Source organism: Zonotrichia leucophrys, chromosome 13 (assembly GCF_028769735.1).
Source record: "Zonotrichia leucophrys gambelii isolate GWCS_2022_RI chromosome 13, RI_Zleu_2.0, whole genome shotgun sequence".
NCBI lineage: Eukaryota > Metazoa > Chordata > Aves > Passeriformes > Passerellidae > Zonotrichia > Zonotrichia leucophrys.
In genome coordinates this window covers 12,199,311-12,223,625 of record NC_088183.1, presented here as the reverse complement: position 1 = coordinate 12,223,625, position 24,315 = coordinate 12,199,311, and the positions used below count along the sequence as shown (strand labels likewise).

At 39.8% G+C, this 24,315-nt stretch overlaps 1 long non-coding RNA gene across 1 annotated transcript in view; it reads right to left on the bottom strand.

The window, feature by feature from the left end:
* Positions 1-234: 234 nt before the first annotated feature.
* Positions 235-24,315, bottom strand: part of LOC135453486 (uncharacterized) — a 29,507-nt gene continuing 5,426 nt past the window's right edge. Inside the window, exons 3-4 of the long non-coding RNA XR_010441876.1 lie at positions 3,531-3,590; positions 235-317 (exon numbers count right to left, since the gene is read on the bottom strand). This is a non-coding gene — a long non-coding RNA (uncharacterized LOC135453486). The remainder of the gene's footprint in view (positions 318-3,530; positions 3,591-24,315) is intronic.

Here is a 24,315-nt window from a genome sequence, read left to right as displayed (position 1 = left end):
TATAGAGCATATGTCTGAACTTTTCAAAATTTACCTTCAGAAGAAGATTACAGAAATATTTCTCTGAATTCATGCCAATGTCTTCAGAGTTCTGCTATTATTTATCTTTTTAAACTGCATAAATGGAAACCAATATAAATGTTTCTGGAGGTCCAGTCACTTTTATGGGAAGTGCTTCTGCCTGTGTCAATTACAGATTCCCTGCGTTTTCCTCATATGGAGTATAAATAAATATCTTTCCTTGTTTGTCCATTCTGTTCTCTGGTCCTCTCACATGTTCTCATCCATGGAATTTAATATCCACTTTTCTGTGGGAGCTGTGGAATACCACTATTAGTAGATAGAAATATTTAGAAGTAGAATTTCAAAGAAAGGAGTCTAAAGAGGAACCAAAGAGGAACATTTGCATTGCCCTCACTGCCAAACTACAGGACAGCCCAGAGAAGGGACAGAGAATGCAAAAACAGCTCTGGGAAACACTCACAGAAATAGTCATGGACAGGAAATCAAGAACTTTTTCATGGAAAGGTAATCTGAACTGACCACAGGGAAGGACAGACAGGAACTCAACAAAACCACTACTGTGTGAAAATCACTGAACTACATCAGTTCCCATAAGACAAAATGATTCCACTTGCAATCCATCAATCCTTTGACATAATAAGGGAAGTAAATACATCATCATAGAGTGTTGTCACAGGATCCATGTCCTCTACTTTCAAAATAAATATATGGGGATTCCTCCTGTATTTCTTTTCCATAAAACAGTTAATTGTAAAATAAAAAAATAGTTTTACTAAAGCATTTCAGTGTCAGCAGGAAACCATTGTTTTGTGCCTTTATTTCAACAGCATTATGTCTAATTAAAATAAAAAAAACCAAAGCAGTTGAATAGTTATGGATGTGTCTGTCACATTCCATTAACCCAACTCTACCTACCAATGGCTTCATAAGAGCCACTGACTGACAAATAATTTCACAAAGAGACAGCAACTTAACACTACCAATTGTCATCACCTGCAGATTTCTGGACTCTTTATATTTTAGAATAATATCACTCATATAAGACCTTAAAAAATCTAAAAATGCACAATAAGCTACTAATATTTTGCATGCGAACTCCATGTCTACACCAACTTGCTGTGATGTAGAGATGTAGCTGAGACATTTTTCATTAGGATTATGAGGTATTTGATTACAAACACCAACAAAAATACAGAAAACCCACAGAATTAAAAAATCCTTCCTAGTTTCCTTTCTCTAGTATCACTACAGTGTAGTGATACTACTATCTGTAGTTTCAATCCCTTGAAGTTCATGCACACATTGTCTCCATTTTTGAGAAACACCGAATTGCCTATTTTTTTTCTCCAGTTTGATTCCTGAATGAACTTTAAAATAATCTGTGTCACATTAATTTAAAACTGTCAAATGCTAACAGATTTCATGGGCTACTCAGAATTTTAACTCCTGCAATATCTAAGATTAATTTTGTAACCCAAACTGAAACCCAAAGGACCTCAAAAAGCTCAAGAAATTTAGGTATCATACCTAAGCCTACAGGCCAGAAAGGGAAAGGATGTGGGATCTTGCCTATAACCACTTGCCAGTGGCAGACAGAAACCTTAAAAGATTTATCCACTGTGAGAGATGGAGTTACCAGCAGAGTCCCCCAGAAATGGAATTCTCAGGTTTGGTTTGTTAAAGTTTGGGGTAGGACCCTGAACTCTATGCTGCAATTCAGCTCTTGCTGGGTCTTGCCTTTCATTCACCTTCATTTAAATCTCTTAAAGCCAGTGCTGCTCACAAAACAGGCCAAGCCCACAATTTCATACACCTCTCGATCCCCTCAATCAACTGTTGGCAGAAACTTGCTTAAACATCTGCTTAGCTCTCATAAAGCACCTGAAGACACACCAGGCTGAGCCAACCATCTCCCGGAAAATCTGCATAATAATTTCACAGTGCAAATGTTTCCAAAGGGAAATATATGTAGTATGACCAGAGTATTATGCAAATGTTGTTTTTACAATGATTTAGCCCTGCCATAATATCTTCTGCTGTTATACAAGCGGTGCATTAAGCCATGTCATTGCTGACAAAAGCAGGCAGGAGCTGGACCAGATATCCTGCAGCCTCAGCCTGAATGTATGGATGCCTTGGGGGCACACTACCTATTAATTTAAAATTCTGAAACTAATTATGTATGTCAGGGTGACCTCTCTCTAATCTACATTCATCACAGAACACAAGCCTTCTGTCTCTGTTGTTCCCATAATAAAATAGCTGCTGATAGACTTATATAATTGACTGTATCTGAAGTGGACTCCTACCATGGTGCTACATTCAAATTGTATGTAATCCCAGCTGAATAAAGATAAGCAAAAATAATCCAGCTATCTCAAGTAATTAACTTCTAAGGTTACATAGTAACGTTGGAAAAAAATTATTACCCGTGATCTTAAAAACAATGTAACAGAGCACATAAAGTCACATTCATTGCTGAGTAACCAAGAAATTATTTGCAACATTTAAAATGCCTGTAGCATATTACACAGTCATTTCTATTTATTTATCTCACAAATATCTTGATATGTTCAAGACACACTGATGAAGCATTGCACTTACAGACCACCCAGTCTGACACCGGGATTTTTAGAGATGCCCTAAAGAATTAAGTATCCAATTATCATTGATTTCTAAAGGAAACAATATCTAAGTATCACTGAATTTTGAAGAAAATAAAGGAGCAAGCATGGTAGAGCTTTTATTCTCTGATGGACATCTACCCACACTACAATGGAAAAATAGTTGCTGCTGCCTTCTTCTCCAGCCTGCCTTGGAGAATTCCTCAGTCACATTGCTTTAAGAGAAATCAGACTACAGCCCATTCACATGCCCAGCTTAGAATACTAACAAAATCAAATCCCAACAACCTTACATTCTTTTTTCTTTGGCACTGTGACTTCAGTGAGACTGGATAATTTAGGTAGTGGTTCTAAGAGTATCAAGATCTGTATCCCTGCTCACTTTTGGGAGCAGTCCCAGTCTCACGCCAAGTGATGCAGACACAATCTTTATAGGATCATGTTTCTTCTGAACACCTTTAAAGCCAAAATGGCTTCACTGTATTATATGTGTGACCAGTAAAATGAAATTGAAAGATCATCATTAAAGGGAGACTGATCTCTGAAATATCCTGGCTCAACAAGCACATGGACTCCAAGGAGATCTCCAAGCTGCACTAGAGGCAGAGGGACAGAATGCAACAAGCAATCAAAAAAGCAAACTTCCTAATAATAATGTGAGGGGACATAACAGGTACATCTTTTTTGAAGCATGTTCAATTTCTAGTGGTGAGAAGCAGAGAGCTTATTGAGGCAAGAATTCATCTGTTTTTCCCTCTTAGAAAGCAATTATGAGTACAGCTACACTAGAGAAAAATGGAATAACATTAAAAGATGCGAACAAGATCCAGCTTAAAAGTCAAAAGTACATTTATACTTGGAAATTAATATTAACTTACTTACCAGGAGTGCATCAGATGTCCTGAAAATCACAAAAGCAGCAGTCTGTTCTGTATAAATGAGCTGCAGTGAGAAAAGAGACAATAAATGCATTAACTGATCTGTGTGACAGTATACCATAAATATTTGATTTAATCAATAACAAACATTAAATAACACTTAATCATCAGTTTAAGACATTAGCATTTTTAATGAACAGGTCAGTGTGAGCTCCTATGACAAAAATCTGAGCTGAGAGTGTAAAACAGTTACACACTGTAACCAAACCAAAGCTTTCACACTTGTGTGTATCGTATTTGTCAAATCAGCTCTGCTCTGCAGTAACATTACTCAGTTTCTCTTGCAGCCTGATTTCCCCAATACTTATTTATACTAATAATGAAATATTAAGGGTTCTTTTTACACTGGAATGCATTCATTTGCACTGTGGAGTGCTCCATTAGAATCCATCTCCTCTGGAAATGATGGACACTCTACTGTTTAATGCTTCATGCTCTTGAGACTAACAGGATATTTGGCTGCAGTGAAATGTTGTGACAGTGTTCACAGGGGTCTCAGGTTGAGGGAAGAGACGAGGATCTGATTCCATGTTTCAGAAGGCTGATTTATTATTTTATGATATATATAACATTTAAACTACATTAAAATAATAGAGGAAAGGATTTCAACAGAAGGCTAGCTAAGAATAGAATAGCAAAGAATGATAACAAAGGCTTGTGTCTGAGCCAGCTGACTGTGATTGGCCATTAATTAGAAACAACCAACATGACACCAATCACAGATGCACCTGTTGCATTCCACAGCAGCAGATAACCAATGTTTACATTTTGTTCCTGAGGCCTCTCAGCTTCTCAGGAGGAAAAATCCTAAGGAAAGGATTTTTCATAAAAGATGTCTGTGACAAAATGCAGCTGGATGAAGCTGTATGGATCCATCACAGAGCACCCTGCACCGCGTTCCAGCCAGCTGTGGGGAGTGCAGCTCCCAGAGGCCCAAGGACCTGTGTGCACCCCTTCAGGTGAAGATGAGAGGGTGCTGACCTCATCTTCCCCAACAGATGCACACATGTCCTTTCCAAATAAAGCTTTCCCCTGGATAAATTTTGTATGTGGGAGAACCAGCACATGTCACCTTGTGCACTGCTGGTAGGATCCAAACACCACAGTGACAAATGCAGTGCAAGGGTTAGGACAGAACACAACCCACAGCACAGAACACATTCCTACAGTCCTTAACACCTGACAAAACACTACTTTACACCTCAAGTTACTTTTCATGCAGTTCAGCTGCCTATTTTGCCCATTTGAAATGTCACTCACTAACATTCTAAGAAAATATGAACCCATTATGTTTACTGAAAAATCATGTGAACTTTACAGAATGCAAAGCTGAGCTCCTGTAACAATACCTGCCACATGGGACTAGTGAATCTGGGTTTACACAATTCCCTACTAAGCTACAGAAGAAAACATAAAAGACAACTTACTCTGCCAAAGACTGGTATTATGCCCTCCCTGAAAAGAGGTTCTCTGTAGAAATCACTTTTGATATTTCATATTTAGTGGTCTCTCCACAGTCAAAAAATGTACCATTTCAGGAAACATTCACAACATATCAAGTACTACAATAATTGAGAAAGTATTTATTCCAAAGACCAGCCAGTTTATCTAATACTTTCTATGTTCTTTGTATTCTTACTAAAGCTTCTATAAAAGATAGCATTTCTTTGTGATATTGAAGTACTTTATTTTTTAGACTTCCTATATGCAAACAGCCTTTTCTCAAGGAACAGTTTTGCCTTCTTTGTGTGTCTCTTTGCTAGCAGCAGGATGTATGTGTGTGTGTAAACTACATAAAAATTTCCAATTAGGACAACACATTTTCATTTCTTTGATTGTAGACAAAAACAATTTCTAAGGAAACATGCAAGCAAATGTTACATTTTTCTGTGAGGTGTTTTTAATGTAATGGTTACAGAGCAGAACCACTCAAATCTTAGAGACCTTTAAGATGTGCAGCTCCAGAACTGAAGTTTTATTCTCAAATTAGGGAACTTAGCTAGCAGTCAAGAAGCTGAAATTCCAGACTGCAACATATTCACAAATCACAAAAGAACATCCAGTCTATTATCTGCCATTTGGACATCATTTTCCCTTCAGAAGCTCCTAAGCATCTGTAACACCAGACAGGTTCTAGTGTATAAATAACCTTATTGCAACAGTAATAGGTTGGCTCCCTTCTTGTCAACAACAGTTGTGAATATAAAATTCATTATTTACCCAACAGGAATGTTAGCACACAATGGTTTTTGCTTTTATTCACAACCTGCTTCTATGTTAGCAATTCTGGGGTAATTTAAGTGATGTCCCCATTAGAGTGGTAAATCATCTTTTCACTAATACAGCAAGAAAGCCATCAATATGAAAATTGCTTGTTCAGAATCACCTCAGGTAATGTACTTATAATGCTTTCCAGGGTTTAATTTCAACCTGTGTGTTGAGCAACCTGTGAAGCAGCAGCTCCCAGAGGTATCACCATCCTAATGTTCCCTTAGCGGCTTTTATTATTCCTTTGTCAAGACTTGTAAATTATTTTTGAGTACTGCACGAAGTCCACTTTCTTATCCAAGTAATCTCTCTATTTCATATGCACGATTTTGCATTTAGGAAACCCCAAAGTGCGCCATCTCTCATTGCAGGTAAGAGATTTAGGAATGAAAGTCACCTTGAAACTTGCTAGAATTTGAGGTCCCAAGTAATCTGAGTTATTTTTACATCCTTTTTTTTTTTAACTGAGCACATTTAGCATCTGTGCTCAGCACAGCATTCAGTGAAGGACACCTGTTGGCAGCCTGAGAGCCTCTCTTAACAGTAATTAACTTCCAATTCTCAACTTCACATTTCAGCAATGTTCTCTGTAGTTGTTCCATGACATCTGATAGCTCTGTGATAATGCCTCATTCCTTGCACAGAAACAGTCTTACACTTTTGGGGCTCTGCAATGTGAACACGTGGAATTAATAGAATGAACTCTTCACTGAATGTCTCTTCATGTCAGAATACTTACACATATTTTCAGCACATATTAGTACATGCCAGGCTAGGCAATGGGTCTGAATCAGCAAACTTTCTTTAGTATAAAGAACAGGATTCTTTTGTTGACCTACTTTAAAACATGAGATCATATCTGCTCTGATCAGAATTTTCTCCCGTTATCACTACCCTTGGGGAAGAGATGGTAAATCAGAACTTCACCATCCACTGCATGACAAGAAGGCACTTCTGAATCTTTCAGAAGCTTGCTCTGGTTCAGGAGGCAAGATTTTAATGTGGTTTATGGCCGTGACAACACCCCTGCACTGCAGACAGGACTAACTAGACTTTACTTTATGCCCACCAGGCTATCCAGAGCTGCTGTGTTCTTAAAGCTTTCAGTTTTCTTTTTATCATTCCCCTGTTCTCACTAACATAATGCCCAATAACATCTTAAATGAGATTTGCACTGACTTCCAAGGCAGTGAGAAGAGAAAAATAAACATGCTAAAATAATAAAATGTGAAGCACTGTGACCATCAGGCATTTGCATTATATTGTACTTGTGAGAGAAGAGAGTCATCCTCAAAAAATGAAACTTCAGAATAAGCCTCTCTATAAAACCAACCTGCTGTGTTTAGAATTTACTGCTGAGTCTCTGCACTTATTTCTTAGGACTCTGTCCTGAAGCTCAAAGTTCCATTTCTTGGCACAAACCTTAAGAGCATTCAGAAGTGGTTACAAAGCTGTGTCATTGCCTTTATCCATCCCACTGATGATAAATCAGCAAGCTACAACTCACTTTCAAACTGTCACAAGAAGTTCAACTGCTGCTAAGGAATTTTCCATAGCACCTCTCTACAGCACTGGCACTTCTTTTGTGCAAACTCCTTAACTAACTGGAGCTGGGAAGTGCATAACTACCTTTTTCTCCATTAGGAAGTGACTGATGATTCCTGAAGAAATCATTGTTATGCTCCTTGACAGAAAACGACAAAATGGGGATTTTGTCTTTTGTTAGAATAGACAGTTCTTTACAAGTTCTCATTTAATTTCACTGAAACCCTTCTGAGTGGAAATATTTTCATCTCCTACAGACAAAGACCATTCCTGCCTTGTTCTTTCAGTGTCAGAGGAAGGGCTTTTCCACATGCCCAGGTCTGGCAGTGCGGGATAACTCTGGGTTTGTCAGTGATGACTGCACAGCCTGAGCACGTTCTGCAGAACAGAGCAGCTCATCCTGGGTTCTGACTGATCCAGCTCCATCCCTAACTCACAGCTCCTCCTGCACATACGGAGTCAGTGCCATGCTCAGTGGATGCTTATGGTTGTCTCACTGAAGACTGTGGACTGATGCTTAAAGTTGTGCTAAATTTGAACTGCTTGGCAGAAACCAGCCTGGCCCAAAGTCCGTCCTTACTTTGCTTAGTGATTAATTTATTCACTATCAGTCAAAACAGCTCATGGAGATGATACTTTTCTAGGAACCATTGATGGGAAAGACATGTCACTACTGATGCTGTACTAAATCTGTTTTATGCTCAGAAGCTTCCCAAGTGCCTCTGTGTTCCACAGTGATGTCACAGGGAGCTGTGGATCCTGTGGATTACACATGGGAGTGTAATTGTGATTACACAGGGAGCTGCTTTGCCATTGGGATTTGGTCATTTCAGCTTGACTGTGCACCCCAACCTTAGAGTGTAGCTGTACCTTTACACTGTAGGAGATAGCACCTGTAACATCTGCCTTCACATGTTCACAAACCAAAAGAAATACCAGTACTCAGAAAAAAATCAAAATCTTTGTTTCACTAACAAGTTATGCAGAGGATTTCTCACATGTTGTAGGCAACCTGTACACTAATAAATTATACTACACATGATACTTTCTCAAGTTGTATATTCTGCTGTAGGGGCTTGATGTGAGAGCTAGTTACCAATTTTTCATTTCTTCCAAGGCTGAGCGAGCCATTAAAAAAATAATTTCTTGAGCTAATTTAAAATTATTTGAGTAGACTTACAAGTTGACAGGCAGTAATTTCCCTTTTTTAAATAATTTTATTCTTTAGATTCCCCAAGACAATGTATTTTTTCTTATAATCCATTATTTGTGATTCTGGGTGGACCATATTATAAATGTAGCAATAATCACACATGCAGTACAGCCTGCTCTCACAATATAATGCAGGTAGGAGCACAGGAAAATAGGTCACAAGAGCTTACTGATGTGCAGCTGTCAAACCTTTTATTCATCTCAAGGTTTGGTGGTTTCTGGACAAATGCACCATGATTGAAAACCCATTGCAGAAGTAAAGCTTTCAAGGTGAAATAGTATTTCATTTTCATTATCATGAAAGAGAAGAAGAAATGTCTGCAGTAGCAGACTACCACAGCAATATGTTAAGACTGGCAATTGCAACATTGTTAAGTGTAAATAGAATGGTGTTCACGGCTGTCTTTCCCTTTCCCCTGATCCCCATTTCTTTCCTTTTCTTTCTCTGCACTCTTCCAGTAAACAGAAGTTATAAACAAGAAATGCTGCACCAAAAAGAAGGGCTTTATGTCACAATATCACTGCCTTCTCTGGAATAAAAAGCCACCACTTTGTCTCAGGCACTTTACAAAGAACGGCAGAAAATGACAAAATAACCTTATTGCTACCTATTAAGCAAAACAATATTTTTACATTTTAAAGAACAAAATTGGAAGGTTTTTTCTGGTGGTATAAATCAACTCTCTCCTGGAAGAAGGCTGCCCTCTGTCCTTAAACCTATGAATTTGTCACAGCACCATTCCCAGCACTGTTTTCCAAACACAAAAAGAAGCAGCTGAGTCTCTAGTGCAGCAGGACTCTCATGCCAACCTCTCTGTCCTTTCCCCTTGGGTTAGCAGAGCCCCTGGAGCTGTCAGAGCAGCACTGCCAGGCAACTCCACTGCCAGATGTGCCCATCAGGGCCCTGTGCTGCAGCAGCCAAACCGGGATTGTGGGGTGAACACAAGCAGGGAGTGCCCCGAGCAAAGAGGGGATGCTCATGGAGGGAACTGTGCAAATGATGCGGGCACTCAATGGACTTGAATTCCTTGTAAAGGAGATGGTAAGATCTGGCCATGTGGGAGGGACCAGCAATCATTATCAGCCACGTTTTGGAAGCACAACCATGAGGAAGAGAAAAGGGGGCAAGGCAAAGGGCAGCAGGTTTAGGTGAAAATCCTTCCCAGGGATGGTGCCCCCAGCCAGCTCTAATGGGAACAGGTCAAGCACTCACAGGGCAGGCACAGCAAGCCTGTGCCAGCTGATGTCAGGATCACACAGAGGTCCCCATTTCATTAGGCAGAAAAGAGTTTATTCAGTAGTACAGAGTGTGGCCTCCAGGATCTCTGACCAGAAGCCATCTGCAGTCAGACACAAGGGGCTTTCTGGCATAGACCTCCCTGCTACCCCTGCCCAGCAGCACAAAAGGGCTGTTGGCTCTGCCCAAACAGCTTGAGAGAAGCCTGTAACCAAGGTGGAGCAAAGACCTGAGCCCAGCCAGCTTACTTAGGTTTTGTTAATTCACTTACACTCCACACAGTAATTTCTTTCATCTACTCTTACCATATCCCAATTTATTTTTGCACATTCTACACATTGGGTGAGTTTGGCATCTCACTAGAGAGAGGAAGAGAACAGCAACAAGGGCAGCGCTGCACCAACCTCAACACAGGGCTCTGGCATCAGAGGCAGCTCAAAATAGTGTACAAAACCTTGGGATCTTGTGAACTTGAAATATTCATTTAGGCAGCACTGAGTGCCCCAGACATTACATTTCCTGGCTGTAAACAACACTTTATGGCCCACAGATGTTTACTGCTATACAGGAAAAAAACCCTAATTTTTATCCTTTCCATCATGCAGTGATAGCTTTACAATATCCCTGCACCATGTTATTAATAGCAGAGATGAATCGGTGGATGTTGCAGCTAAACATCAGTGTTCCATTGATCTTGAAACATAAAATGCCTAAAAAGCCAACAAACTGTATCTCCACGACACAACAAATAGCCCTGTTCCTAGGAAAATTTGAAGGTTTGTCTCTGACCTCTCAAATACATGGTAAAGGGTAAGCCTAAAACATCTGCTGCAAGACAGGCTTCAGAGAAATCTAATTAACACCATGTCCAGGAATGACGAGAGCAAATGTATCCTGGATAAAATCACTGACAGGAGATCACTTTGTTATGCAAGCACAAAGTTAGCCTGGAAAGAAAAAGATTTGGGAAAAGTCTTCATTGAAAAAGTCATATAATATTAAAATGAAAAATTATGCCAAAAGAAGGTGAGAAACATATCTCACATAAGAAAAATCAAAATTGCACAAGAGAAAAAAAAAAAAGCTGAGGGGAGAGATCCCATCCTCACTTACACTGGACCTTGCAGCTGTGAAGGTCAATATATTAAAAATGGCTGCAGACATTCCAGCGAACAGAGCAGTGCTATGAGCTGTAATGAATGTTTTAGAGCCTGTTGAAGGTGTTGACTGTAATTAAAGCCCAAATAATGGCCTCAAAATACTGAGAACTGATATCACTGTTTTCCTGCTTCCATTCAGCAGCAAACCAGCAGCTTGGAATCTGAATGACTTCATTACTAATGTACTCTAGGATAAGTCCCCTGCAATCTACAATCAACTCCTCTGTCACCTAAACAAGAAGAAATGCAGCTCTTTTCTTTCTAGATCTTGCCATCCGCAGCTTTGCAGCTCCCTTAAGTAAAAACAAACTCAGACCTGGTTTTGGGTACAAGTGACTAACTCTCATTGTTATATGTCCAGCCTGTGTTTTACAGTGATTTTCACTTGATTGATTGGCATTGCCCAAATCTATTTCATTGCCTCCCCAAAGGACTGAATTTACAGAGGGAGATCAACAAAATGTATCAAGTTCATCAAGTTTAGAACTGTTTCTCAGCATTTGTGCTGCCTCTCTTCACAATGACCTTTCACTGACAGCTTTTCAGAATCATTTTCAGAATGACTAAGAGAAGGAATGTCAGCCAGGTTTGCTCTAAGTTTTGTGATAGGTGTCTGAGAGATGAATGCTTTTGATTAAAAGAACCTTGATTGAATTTGCTGACAGAAAATTGTTCATAAGCACAAGTGCCCCTTATTTTTGGATCCTAGGTTGGTTTTCTTGCTTACAGAGACACTTTATGTAGAGGGAAATAAGAGAGCAGACACTAAACCCAGACAGTGCTCAGGCTGGTTGAATGGTAGGTGGCAGCACAAAACAGACTGTCAGGCTCTGTGTTCGTTTCAGCGCTGATTTGGACAACAGTTTTCCTCTTTGATCAGAGTTCACAGGTTCCCATAAATAACTGGTGACTTCATTGGACTATCCCCTAAATATCTCACTTGTGACAGGTCACGTTTCAGGAGTGAAAACAGATCTGACACAGATGGCGAGTCGCACACTCATTCATTTTGACTTACAATTAAAAAATTGTCACCCCACTGTTATTAAATGGTTCCAAGAAGATTGATTTTTTCCCAAGGTTCTTTTTGGCTTATTTATTTATTATTTTTTTTAAAGTAGAGACATGCATTAGAGCAATCTTTTGATCACATATCTATGGGGTAAGTAGTGTCTAGTGGGTAGAGAGGAATCTGGCAATGAGGCTTCCCAAATTTTACTTTTAAGCTAAACCATTGATCTCTATGTTGCTTTTGACAAGTCACTTCTTGTGTTAGACTTCATCTAAGCATAATACACTGTAAATAATGCAGGTGTGTTGAAGCCTATTTAATCTCTGTAAATCATTCTGCAGGACTTAAGCAAAGCAGAGACCCAAACATCCCTGTGGTGGGAGGGGTAGAAAATCCCAGCTGGAATAGAAAACCCTGCACTATCTTTATTAAGGTTTCAAGGGTCACTCTCAAAACAAGCAATTTTCAACTATCATTCACACACTACATGCATCTCCTAGATTAATTTTTTAATAAAATGTTTCCTTCAGCCACAGACAAAATGACACATTCAGTTAAGTGCTAATAGTAAGGGCAGCTGGACTTTTTCTTTTTAGTTTCACATTCAATTTTTCCATCAACTTCAATCCTGAATAGTTCCTTTATGTTATGGTTTTGCTTTCACTTTGAACAGAGAAAAATAAGACTATGCACTTTAAGATAGTGAAGAAGCAAGCTTTTGATACAGAAATTTCAATAGCTCTACAACTGTTATTTAGCTTTCATTTTAGTACCCTGAGATGGGATTGAAGCAGACATCCCATCTCCAGCATCCCATAACTGCTACAAAAATGAAGGCAGAAGGCTATTTTCAGTAGGTAATTTCTGTGCTGCTTATGGCTAATAGCAGAGGGAAAAGAAGAGATTAAGTCATCCATCAGCCTTGGAAGGATTCTCCATGCTCATGAGACAGTAAGAAAGAAGCCTTTGAGATGTTAAATCAGATACAGACATTGCCAAAGAGGAAGAAAGCCAAGTATTGGTCAAATACACACAGGTAGACAAAGCAAGCACATATGCTGGAGAACTCTGAAATGAGTAAAAAAACTTGGATTTGCTGTTGAAGAAATACTGGGTAAGAAGGTATTAAAGAAGGGATTCAGGGTGAAAAAAAATGCAGAGATAAAGGAAAACTTGGGGACAATGTGTCTTGACTGAAGAAAAGAACAGCCAGCAGATACAATTTTAAGCAAGAAGCAAATACTGAAAAAAGGGCTGTCAAGTGTGTAAAATAAGTAGAGAGGCAAAAAAAAAAATGAGAAAGAGGAATAAAATACACAAAACATTGTTCTCTCTCAAATCCTGTCCTTCAGTTTTCTGATTCAACTCTTCTCATATTGGTTCTTCACACCTCTCATTTTCCAACCCTCCACCTTTCTACATAATTCAGCAGGAGTCTCTCAGCATTCTGCCCTTCTGTCTCCCATGCCCCCATTGTTTGCTGCACAAACACCACCAGGCTTTAGCTACGATGCCGTTCTTCTCCATACTCCAGATCTATCCCTGCTCAAATTGAAAGACTGAGCTGCATCTGTGACCTTTCCTCTTACCTGTGCAATTAGGAGAGAGACCTTAAACCCTCATCCCTCCCCAACATCTTCCCTTCTCTCTCCCATAAAACAAATTATCTACAGTCTTCCTAGCATTGCTTCTTCATCCTCTTCTTGTGGCTCAGGCTGCTCCTCAGACATCAACCTCCCTCTAGTACCTCACATCCAGAGCACACCAAACCCTCACAGAACTTTTCTACAAAATATGTATTCAATTAAGCAACATTTCATACTAGTCTCCGAAAAATCAATTTTCCAAACAAAAGGGTCCATAGGAAAAAGAGTTTCTTTAGATACTTTCTCCTTTCCCTGTTACCTCAAACATGAGATGCTCATCTCGACATTCAAAGCCCTTCTAAACCTCTGTCTGCCTTGTTTGACTCTCACAGAACATCAGGAGGTCAAGCCCCACCTAAGGTTAGGCCATGACCCCAGCACCTTATATCTGCTTGTTGCATTTTTAAAGAGCACTTTCTCCCCTGCTGCTCTAACACTGGGAAGAAATCCCATAAATAGGCACACTCTACAATATATTATTCCATTATACATCTCCAAGCAGCTCTTTAAATCACACCATGATGCCCACAAAACTTTTAACAATGCATAAGTCACTTGTTTTACAAGTACAGAGCCAGCTAATACTGTTTGTTATGTCTCTGTACACCCCAATCTGTTGTATCCTGTCAAATACTTAAAGGAGAAGTCTTTTTGACCTGTGTCCATACCATGTCTGGTGTAGATCTGAATTTTCAGAGGTTTAGTACTAGAGGCACAGTTCCTATGTGCTGTATTGTTAAGTTTATGTACAGGTAATTCAGTAAATCATGCAGGATAAAGCCCTATAGCACCTAGAAGGAAGTCCTTGTCAATGAAGCCAAAACTGAAACAACTGGCCTCAAAACCTGGACTTTTACAACAGTCCTGTTATTGTCACAGTCTAAGTCCTGAAGAAGCAGCTCTGACTAAACTTATTGGGAAGCACTAATGAATTGCAGCTCAAAACACAGAGACATAAAGTCTGTTGGTATTGTTTCTATATGAATAAACTAACATCAACAGTTATAACAAATGAGCATTTTCTGCCTATTGCAAGTTTATTATTCTTTCTCTTGCTGAAACAGGAAATGTGAAGCCACCTGAAATCTAATCTGGAGCAGAAAGTATTTTGGAGAGATGTGCTCTGTTTTTCAAATATCAAAAGTATTCAGGATTCTTTAATTAAGATTTAATACAAATGAATTAACAAAATATTAGTTTCTAGGGCTTCAGAAGCCCTCAGCTGACCAGAGATTCACTTATTTACCACACTTTAACATATGCTTGATTCCTCAAAGCCATATTTTAGAATAAGTGATAAATCTGAAAAACCTCAGTGTTCTAAATGAAATCATTATTCTGCAGACTGAACCTAATGCTGAGGTAATGTAGAGTCTGACCTTTCCAAATAAATCTCTCTTAATAAATGTTCCTCTCTCCTCTCAGGAACAACAGAAGTCTCTAAGGCAGCAACAAACTAGAAACAAGGGCAAGATGCAATAGTGAAGCAAGAGGCAACGTGATTTAAAGGTGAAAGGATTTGGACATGACCCTGCTGGGCAAAAAGAGGCAGAGAGTCCACATTTATCATGAGTGCCTAGGGCATCTTGTTTGCAGAGCCTGGACCTCTGGTGAACAGCTTACTGCAATTCCTGTCTTCCAGTTCTGAATTTTATCAACTTGATTTTCATGTCAAAGAGATGAGGGGTACACTGGTTGCTGTACATCAATTTACAGCAGGGAATTACCACCATGTAGAGCAGACATTCATAATACCACTAGAAGTGCAATTATTTTTACCAGAATCAGTAAGTTTTAATTCCCAGGTGTGAAGAAGACTTATTTGGAAAAGTTAGTGCAAATTTCAAATCAAATAATTCCACAGAGACCCTTCTTTTGGTAGGAGGACACTTCGTTTTTCCAAGTAAACCAGAGATAAAGAATAGGGGTAGAGGTGAGACAAATGATGTTAATAACTTAACTGAAATGAAGATTAGCCAAAGGGCACAGCAGGGGAGGCTCCCAGAGTCCACAGGGCAGCACTAAGAACACACTTAGGACACTTTGTTGGAGTTCTTAAACAAATTGCATCACTTACTGAGACCAGGGAAAGATCCTTTCCCTTGTAATAGGCTGCGTAAATGGCTCATCCTTTGTTAGTGTGAGCATTCCAGACAAAGCAACTCCAGTTAGACACTGGTTCTGCTGCTTGGACACCCTTGGAGGTAACAGCATCCAATGGCCTCTTCTGAATGACAGGCCCAGCACAAAAAGACTTCTCAACTGCATCTGGGATGAGGTTAAGGTACACCCACAAAATCACACCCAGCAGAGATGCTGACAGAAAAGCACAGCAGAAAAACAACTTGCTCACACAACTTAAATCCCAGAACTGTGCAGTTCAAATTGAGATTTCAAAGTGATGGCCTCTGCTCCAAGTCATGCCAATTCTTTTAGCAGATATCTGCTCCCCAGAGGAGTGTCACAGACAGGTTTTATGAAAAATCCTTTCCTTAGGATTTTTTTCTCCTGAGAAGATGAGAGGCCTCAGGAACAAAATGTAAACAATGGTTATCTGCTGCTGTGGAATGCAACAGGTGCATCTGTGATTGGTCTCATGTGGTTGTTGCTAATTAATGGTCAATCACAGTCAGCAGCCTTTGTTATCATTCCTTTTCTATTCTTAGCCAGCCTTCTGATGAAATCCTTTCTTCAATTCTTTTAGTATAGTTTATTATCATATATATAATAAAATAATAAATCAAGCCTTCTGAAACATGGAGTCAACATTCTTGTCTCTTCCCTCATCCTGGGATCTCCTGCAAACACCACCACAGTAGCAGTTATACAACAGTCAGGCCCCACAGTGGCTGTTTAATCAGTTTTTACTTCAAAACTTATTTGGTGAGTTCATACTTAGAGAAAATTCTGGGTAGATTTTCTTTTTCTCCTTCAAACACTAAACAGATTCTTTAACAGTTTGCACACAGGTCCACTGCAATCTCCTCTAAAAGTCCTCCTAGAGAAAATATATAAATAAAAAATTCTTGTGTGTGTTTGGTAACTTTACCCCCACAGAGGACAGAGAGACCTAAGCTGAGGTAATACTCCAGTTATGCATTCCTAGGTAATGAGCTTTATCTCTCAGGATCAATTTTCCATTAATAGCATTCAGTGCTCCATCCAACTTTCAAATTAATTTGACCTGTGAACCTGGGGTGTTCTGATGCTGGTTTTGAAACTACTGGAATGTAATGTCAACACAACACAGAAAATAATAATAGCAGCAAGGCTCTAATGGCCAAACTGATGCTTAATGGGGGATTTTAAAGCAGCTAAATGGCAAATAGGCAGCCCAAATTCAGATGACAACTAAAATAAATAAATAAGTAAAAAAAAAAACCATAGGTTTCTGCTCTACCTTAGCCATTAAGTCAGTAAGAGAAGCAATTTAAAACTGCTTTGTCCAGGACTGTCTGCGGCAAGAAAAGAAAGAGTGCCATGCTATTGATCTGCAAGAAGTTTATTTCTTCCCCTCTGCAATGTTAAAGGAATCAATCTCTTAACTAAAGGAAAAATAAGGGTTTTGATAATGAAGCAGAGGGCTGACCTCTGGCAGGACAATGAGTGTGGGGCACTGGTGGTGTAGCAGCCTAGGTGCCAGCTCTGAGAGCATCTCTGACACACAGCTGGGAGGGTATGAGCACTGCCATCAATCCTGACTGTGAAAGGGACACCTCCAAAACCTTCAGTGGGATGAGCAAGTTATTAGGACACTGTCTGCATTAATCTCTGTGTTCTGCGTGGCACAGGTGCATTTTATTACTCACAGTCCAAAAGTCTGAGGACATATTCAAGTGAATGCAAATGAACTAACTATAGTCAGTGTTGGCTTTGAGTGCATTGACATGAATATGTATACATGCGGCTGTACACATGAGCTTGCATTCCTACTTCTCTATTTAATTTTATAAATATTATTATTTTTAGTAGGCATTGTATTGATTTAAAACCAAAAAAATCTGCTATACCAAAAAAAAGTGTTTGTTGGAAAGGGATGCTTCAGCTTCTAGAATCATCCCTTTTGTCAGAATCCAATACCTCGTTACAGGAAACAAAGATTAAACCGTTTCCCCTTATCTGGAAGTGTACAGCAAAAAGATAAGAAATGCCAATTTCTTTCTTGCATTTTTAATAAGCAGGCAACACCAAACATCAATAAACCTTTGGCATTGAGGTTTTCAATGTGATATACAAGACATAACTATTTTAAGAGTCATAATTAAAGATGTACACAAATTAATTTAAATCTTTAAGGTATGTAAAATACCTGCTGTGTTCCAAGAAAAATGCTATCAAGGAAATAGTCTGGTTTATCCTTGAAAGGTTATCAGTTGATCAATGAAATTAAAAAGTACAGGCACACAGAGTAAGTCCTGCAGATCTCTGGGAACTATATGGAAAGGACAAAGATTGCAGCGTTACCATAGAAGAACTCCACAGACCTGCAGAGTAACAACCAAGAAAGCCTGTCCTCTATGCAATTCATCAAGGAACAGAGGCACAGATAACAGCCACCGAGGTTACAGGCATCCATCAGTCCCTGACCTTTTCACTCTGCTCTGACCCATGGCAGTCACCTTCCTCCAGCTGTATCTGCATAAGAATTACAGCTTTTTCATGGGAGGTTTTGGTGGTTATTTAGGTTTTTGATTTTTTCTTTCCTCATTTTTTCCCCCCTTTGCCCTCTTAGAAGATACAACATAGCATTTTAAGTTCAGGGATGGTCTGTCTTTTCACCTACAGCAAAGGAGAAGGAACAGAAGGTACTACCGAGAGTTGAGCCTAACAAAACATCCGGCTATGAGCTCCAGAGCTGGCAATGGAAGGATTCAGTTCACACCTCTAGGAAAGCTCATGAATACTTGCTTTCTCAAAGACCGCCACAAAAATAAATATCCCCATCAGGCTAGAGGATTCCCACCTGGATAAAGGTGCACACACTCTCTCTCTCTAATTATAGCACTGTGCAGTACCAGGAAAATATCTGCAAGGGCTTAGGAAAGTTTCAGCTACCACAGGATGCTGCAGCACATCTCCTCTGCAGGAAGGGCTGCTGCCTGCACTCCTCAGCTGCTCTCTTGCATTTCCCAAAAGTGCTTGGTCTTCCTTCCTCAGGGCAAGGCAGATAAGGCCAACCACACAGCAGGAATCAGTCCCATCACATGGCAGGATGCTCAACACTCTCTGGGTACCTGTCTGTCACTCCAGGGCAGAGCATGTCACAGCACATGTCACAGTGAGATGGCCACAATGCACAGAGCATCACCACACAATTTCAGACAGCTTCAGCCCATACAGAGTAACATCATATCTCATCAGAAGGCTTCAAGCATCTGCCCTCCTTGTTCTCCAGCCCAACCCTTTATCCCCTCCTGTTGATGCCCTGCCCCTGTGTGCCCTCTGCTCCCTTTGGTGGGTGCTCGGTGCCCCTGGGCACTCCCTGGCTCATTGCTGTCAGTGCTGCTCACAGCTGTGCCCATGGGGATGGGGCTGGGCCAGCCCCACTCCAATCACCACAAACTCTGTGCCTGCAGAGCATGGCAAATCATGCTTTACTAAAGAGAAAATAAATTTCACTTATTCCAGAATTTCAGATAGTCCATTTTATCACAGGCAGAACAATTAAAGAGAACACTAGTTCTGTTGAGGAAATTAGGCTAATTCTTACAGCAGAGTAGGAAAAGATTGGTTTCAGATAAGCTTCAATTAGTTATTAGGAAGATTGTTAAAAATATAACAGGAAAATTTGACATAATAAAGCTTTAAATATAAAGTTCAGAAAATATTAAAAGAAGTAGAGATCATGCACAAGTAGAGTTTTGGTGTGTCTCGTTGTGATAACAGTTCCTATTAACAAATGCAGAAAGCACTAACAGCACTACAGTAATTTAGCAGTTGTTGGTTTTATGTCTCTCCAGCACAGCAGGCCTCCACTGAAAGGGGAGAGGATGTAGCCAAGTCACTTTTAACTTTTTCTGTGTGGTAAATCTTAGAAAACTTTGGACTGAATCTAGTGTGGAAAGATTCTCAGTTTGTATGGACATTTGGATATTAAGTCCTCTCTGCACCTATTGAGAGTAAGAAATACATAAGAGTTTTTAAGGTTTTTACATAAAATTTACAATACCACATCAAGCTCTTCAATTACAATTTTTCATAGCTGCTAATCTTAGTGGTTTGCCATGCTGTAAAGCAGAGCTCCATAAAAGTGTTTTGCTCCCATGTTCAATATCATTTATTCTAAATATTCCGTGATTTAGAAATAATTCATTTCAAGCTAAACTTTGCCTTAGAGTCAATTAAAATTAGCAACACAAAACTAAGAACACCAGAAAATGCTTTAGTGAAACTCTGTCTTATATGGGGTTCATTTGTTACAGTTCCTGAAGATAATCTATATTCAGGAATACTGAGCCATAGCAACTGATTAATTTGGATCATTACTTACAAAGTCCTAAAAATTCTACCACCGTAGACAAAACCTATGCATCTACTTAAATAGACATAATTACGCTGTCAAGTACATAAAATGCTATTCCACCCCACTAACTTTGGTTTTTTTTTTTTTTAAATAAGCACTATGATGCATTTGTATTCTTCTGAGGTATCTGTTCTTTACTGAGTTACATTCAGTGTGCCTTAGGAAGATGGCTTATTTTGGCATTTAAACCAAATTAGGATGTTTTAATGGGCCTTTGCTTTGAGCATCTCTCACTATGACAGTGGTGGAAAACTCAGAATGTTTATAAAATCCTGTATGCCCCTTAGGCAGCATTTTTGTTACAAAAAGTCCTTCTTAATTTCTCAACAAATACACAGAATTTACTAAACTGACTGATTTTGGCTACACAAAAGTACATTACTCATAGTAGACCAAACTTCCAATAATAACACTCAAATCTAAACTTATTATTAAATAAAATCAGCTTTTCAGAGCTCAGATTCACTCTGTTACAGAGACTCTCCCTTCATCATGTAGTCTTGTTTCCTGAGGCTTTAGTGAATTTAATGAGTATTTCATTTACTTAGTAGCCCCCTTTCCTGAACCAAACAGCAAAATGGAATCATGGAGACAAAGTCAGCAAAGATCCCATTAATGTTACAATTCCTAGAATGCCAAAAAACTCTGAAATAAACACCCCACCATCAATGACACATTGTTCAATGCCATGCCCCAGAACATTAACTGCACCTGAGGAGGAGAAAGGCGTCCTGACTTCTTTCAAGTCTTACCTTTGCCTCTAATTCTCAGGAAAAGCAGCTAAAAAATAGAGATACTCTCTGCACTTTCACACTGCCTAGTGCAATGGGGCTGGGGCCTCTGAGAGGCCTGCAGTGTAAATAACACAGAGTAAATAACAATGACACACTTTTTAACTGCACAAACTCATCAGCCACGCTAAAACGTACATCACACACTGCCACTGTCTCTCACTGTTCATTAAAAGGGAATGAATCCTGAGGGAGGCATCACTGAATGTAGATAGGTCTCCAACACACCAAATCATACCCTGAGCCTCCAGTAAAGCTAATAAAACCATATTAAATACATCCCAAAAGTTCCCTTGGCTTAGTCCAAGCCACTTGGGCAATTTATAATTTAAAGGAGAATATGAGATTAGAGAGTGATGAAAACAGTGTGATCTAGAATTTGAAACAACAGTTTAACTGTTCTGTCATACTCAGAGGACGTACTGATTTACTGAAATTTGCTTGCAAAGCACTCTGAGGCTCTCTGTATTTTCACTTCCAAAAATTGTATATGCAGTCATGTTGGACTCCCAAATAAATGATGCAATATACTACTTGTAAAATCAGTATAGTCAAACCCACTGTATTTTAAAGATAACAGGGAGCACAGTGTTCACATATATACATATTCTACCTCCCCTATCAGTCACCAGCATCCTACACTCCGGGCTGATAAGGCTTTTAAGTGAGAGGGCCTGAGATGCACTCTCTGCCCTTGCCACAGTCCTTCATTCCTAGAGGTTCAATTCCAGAGCGCACCTAATTTCAGTGCAAGTTACAGATGAAAAATGCCCAAGAGCAGCACAAACAATATTCCCTGGCCTCAACATTTCTTCTCCCTTCATCCTTGCTACTCCAGACATTTAGCTCAATTCAATATCTTAAAGAACCCAGGGACTCCTAAGAGAGAACTATAGTAAGAATGACCATAACAAACAGTTGATTAGTTTAAATGAAGTGGAGAACAATTACTGAGATAATGAAGTGATAAAGTAAAATGAGTGAAATAATGAAAACAAACTTGTTAGCTAATTCTCTCACAGTTCTTATGAGACCCAGTTGTGTGTAAGGCCTTCTCAAAGAGAATGACAGTAAGCTGCAAGAGAAATTTAATATGAAATTCAGTGATGTGAGTTTATTTTCTTATCCAGCACCTATTTAGCATCTAAAAAATCTCTTTCCTGATATTACTGTCTCAAAACACAACATTTTGCTAGTACATCACGGCTCCCAGACTGGAGCGGGCCTGGAAGAGTTTGAAGGACTTGGTTCAGTTCAACAATCTTTGGGAGGGCAGAAATTCACCCAGACCAACACCCTTTACCATGGAAAACATTTCCAGCACTTCTGCAGTAACAGAAGGCTTCAGCCCTGCCTGCTTAGATAATATTATTGATCCAACAAAGAGAACAAAACACTCATCTGCAGCACTTCCTCAGCAATAGATTTAAAAAAAACCTCATCCCTTGAAGTTGTTCCTAACTGTTGCCTCATTATTGGTTCTTTGTGAGCTCCACACAGCAGCTGCCAATTTAGTTTATGCAAAATAGCAATCTCCTAAAATGCAGTGACAAAAACTTTTCCTTTTAACCTCACATTCAAACCTGTGTCAATATTCCCACAGGAATGTGTCCTTACATCACAACAATGAATACAAACCCATGCACACCTACACTGTCCCACCTTACAGGGTTCTTTCCTGAAGAAATCCCTCCAGGATATCAGTTTAGCATGACACAGACTCGTTAAAACCTCCATCCAACCTCTTCCAAACCATGGAACGGACCTCCAAGAAGATCTAGCTCAACCTTTGGCCAGTCAACACATTGTCAGCAGCATCAAATCCCAAACTCGTCATTTCTTGAGCACAGTCAAAGGTGGTGACTCTCCCTGGGGAGCCCCTTCCAATGTCTGATCACCCTTTTCAGTGCACAAATACTGCCTGATATCCAGCCTAACCCACCCCTGGCACATCTTAGGACAGTTCTGTCACTTGTCACGCATCTCTGGTCCTGTCAGTGGCTGTCTGGCAGAAGAGGTGACCCCCACCTTGCTCTATCCTCCTCTCAAGGAGCACAGAGAGTCATAAGGTCTGCCCTGAGCCTTCCTTTCCCCAGGCTAAACATCGCCAGCTCCCTCAGCTGCTGCTCACATGGCTTTACCCTCTACCCCCTTCAGCTTTGTTGGCCTTCTCTGCCCCTCAATCTCTTTGTTGAAATACATGGCCCAGAACAGGACCCTACTCAAGGCATGGCCTCACCAGTGCTGACTATCTACACAGTGTAAGATTTCACAGAAAGCTCTATTTTAACCTCAAAGAATCATACCTTTGCATAGATGTCCTTATTTAAATAAATAAACACACAACTATTATTATTCTTTGCACTTGTATGACACCAATAAATCTGGAATTAAAAGCAAATTTAAGGAAAGTATTCCATATCACTGGTGTGCCCAGTCAGCTTTTCTGTTGTGTATCAAGGTGAAATATTTGATGCTTACAAGACACAGAATGCCTGAAATGGTGCTCAGTTTTACACAGACACCGACACTAGTACATTACATTGCGTTTGTCCATGGCATTTAGAGCAGGTGGCTTTTTGAAATAAAGCATGTATTCAGTGGAGTATCATTAAGGGCAATTGAATTGCCCTTCATCTGTTTCTGGGGCTCTGTGGACTAAAAGGCAGCATCTGGAAGCTTTATGGGTATTATCTGGCTTTCTGTTTTATTCTGTTTAGGCAGACTTGTCTGTTTTCTCACACATTAGACTCAAATGCAAAAGGATTTCCAGGAATGACCTCCTTCTGATGAAACTCATCTTTATCCTCTGCTTCTTGTTTCTTAGCAAGTGATGAAAAAATCCTTTATGGGCATGAGATTACCTAAATCAACAGTGACTTGCCCATGCACAGCAGTGCTCACTGTTCATCAAAATCTCTGTTTACTGGCTGCACTGACTGTCAGAGGGAACACTCACCTGTCCAAGCACTTAGCTCAGCACTGTGGCAAACAGGACACTAAATATTCCAAATATTCATCTTTGCAGGCTTATTGGTATCAGGGGCAAAGTTTCTCTATTTGTGGTGGCAGCAGTGCCACACTTGAGGACAGCTGGCAGTCCCTAATAACTGGGCAGCTTGCTGTCCCTATCGCAGCAAGTGCCACCTTATCATCCTTCCAAAACAGGGGCTGCTACTTGCTTCCCAGGAAACTTCCCTGAGCTGGCAGGCTGGGCTCAGCCCCAGGTATGTGTCTGCTCAGCTGTCGCTGAGCAGCTTGCATATTTCTACATAAATATGAATCACACACCTTGAACAGTCAGCTCTCTTTGGCAGCCCCACTGTCCCTTCTCT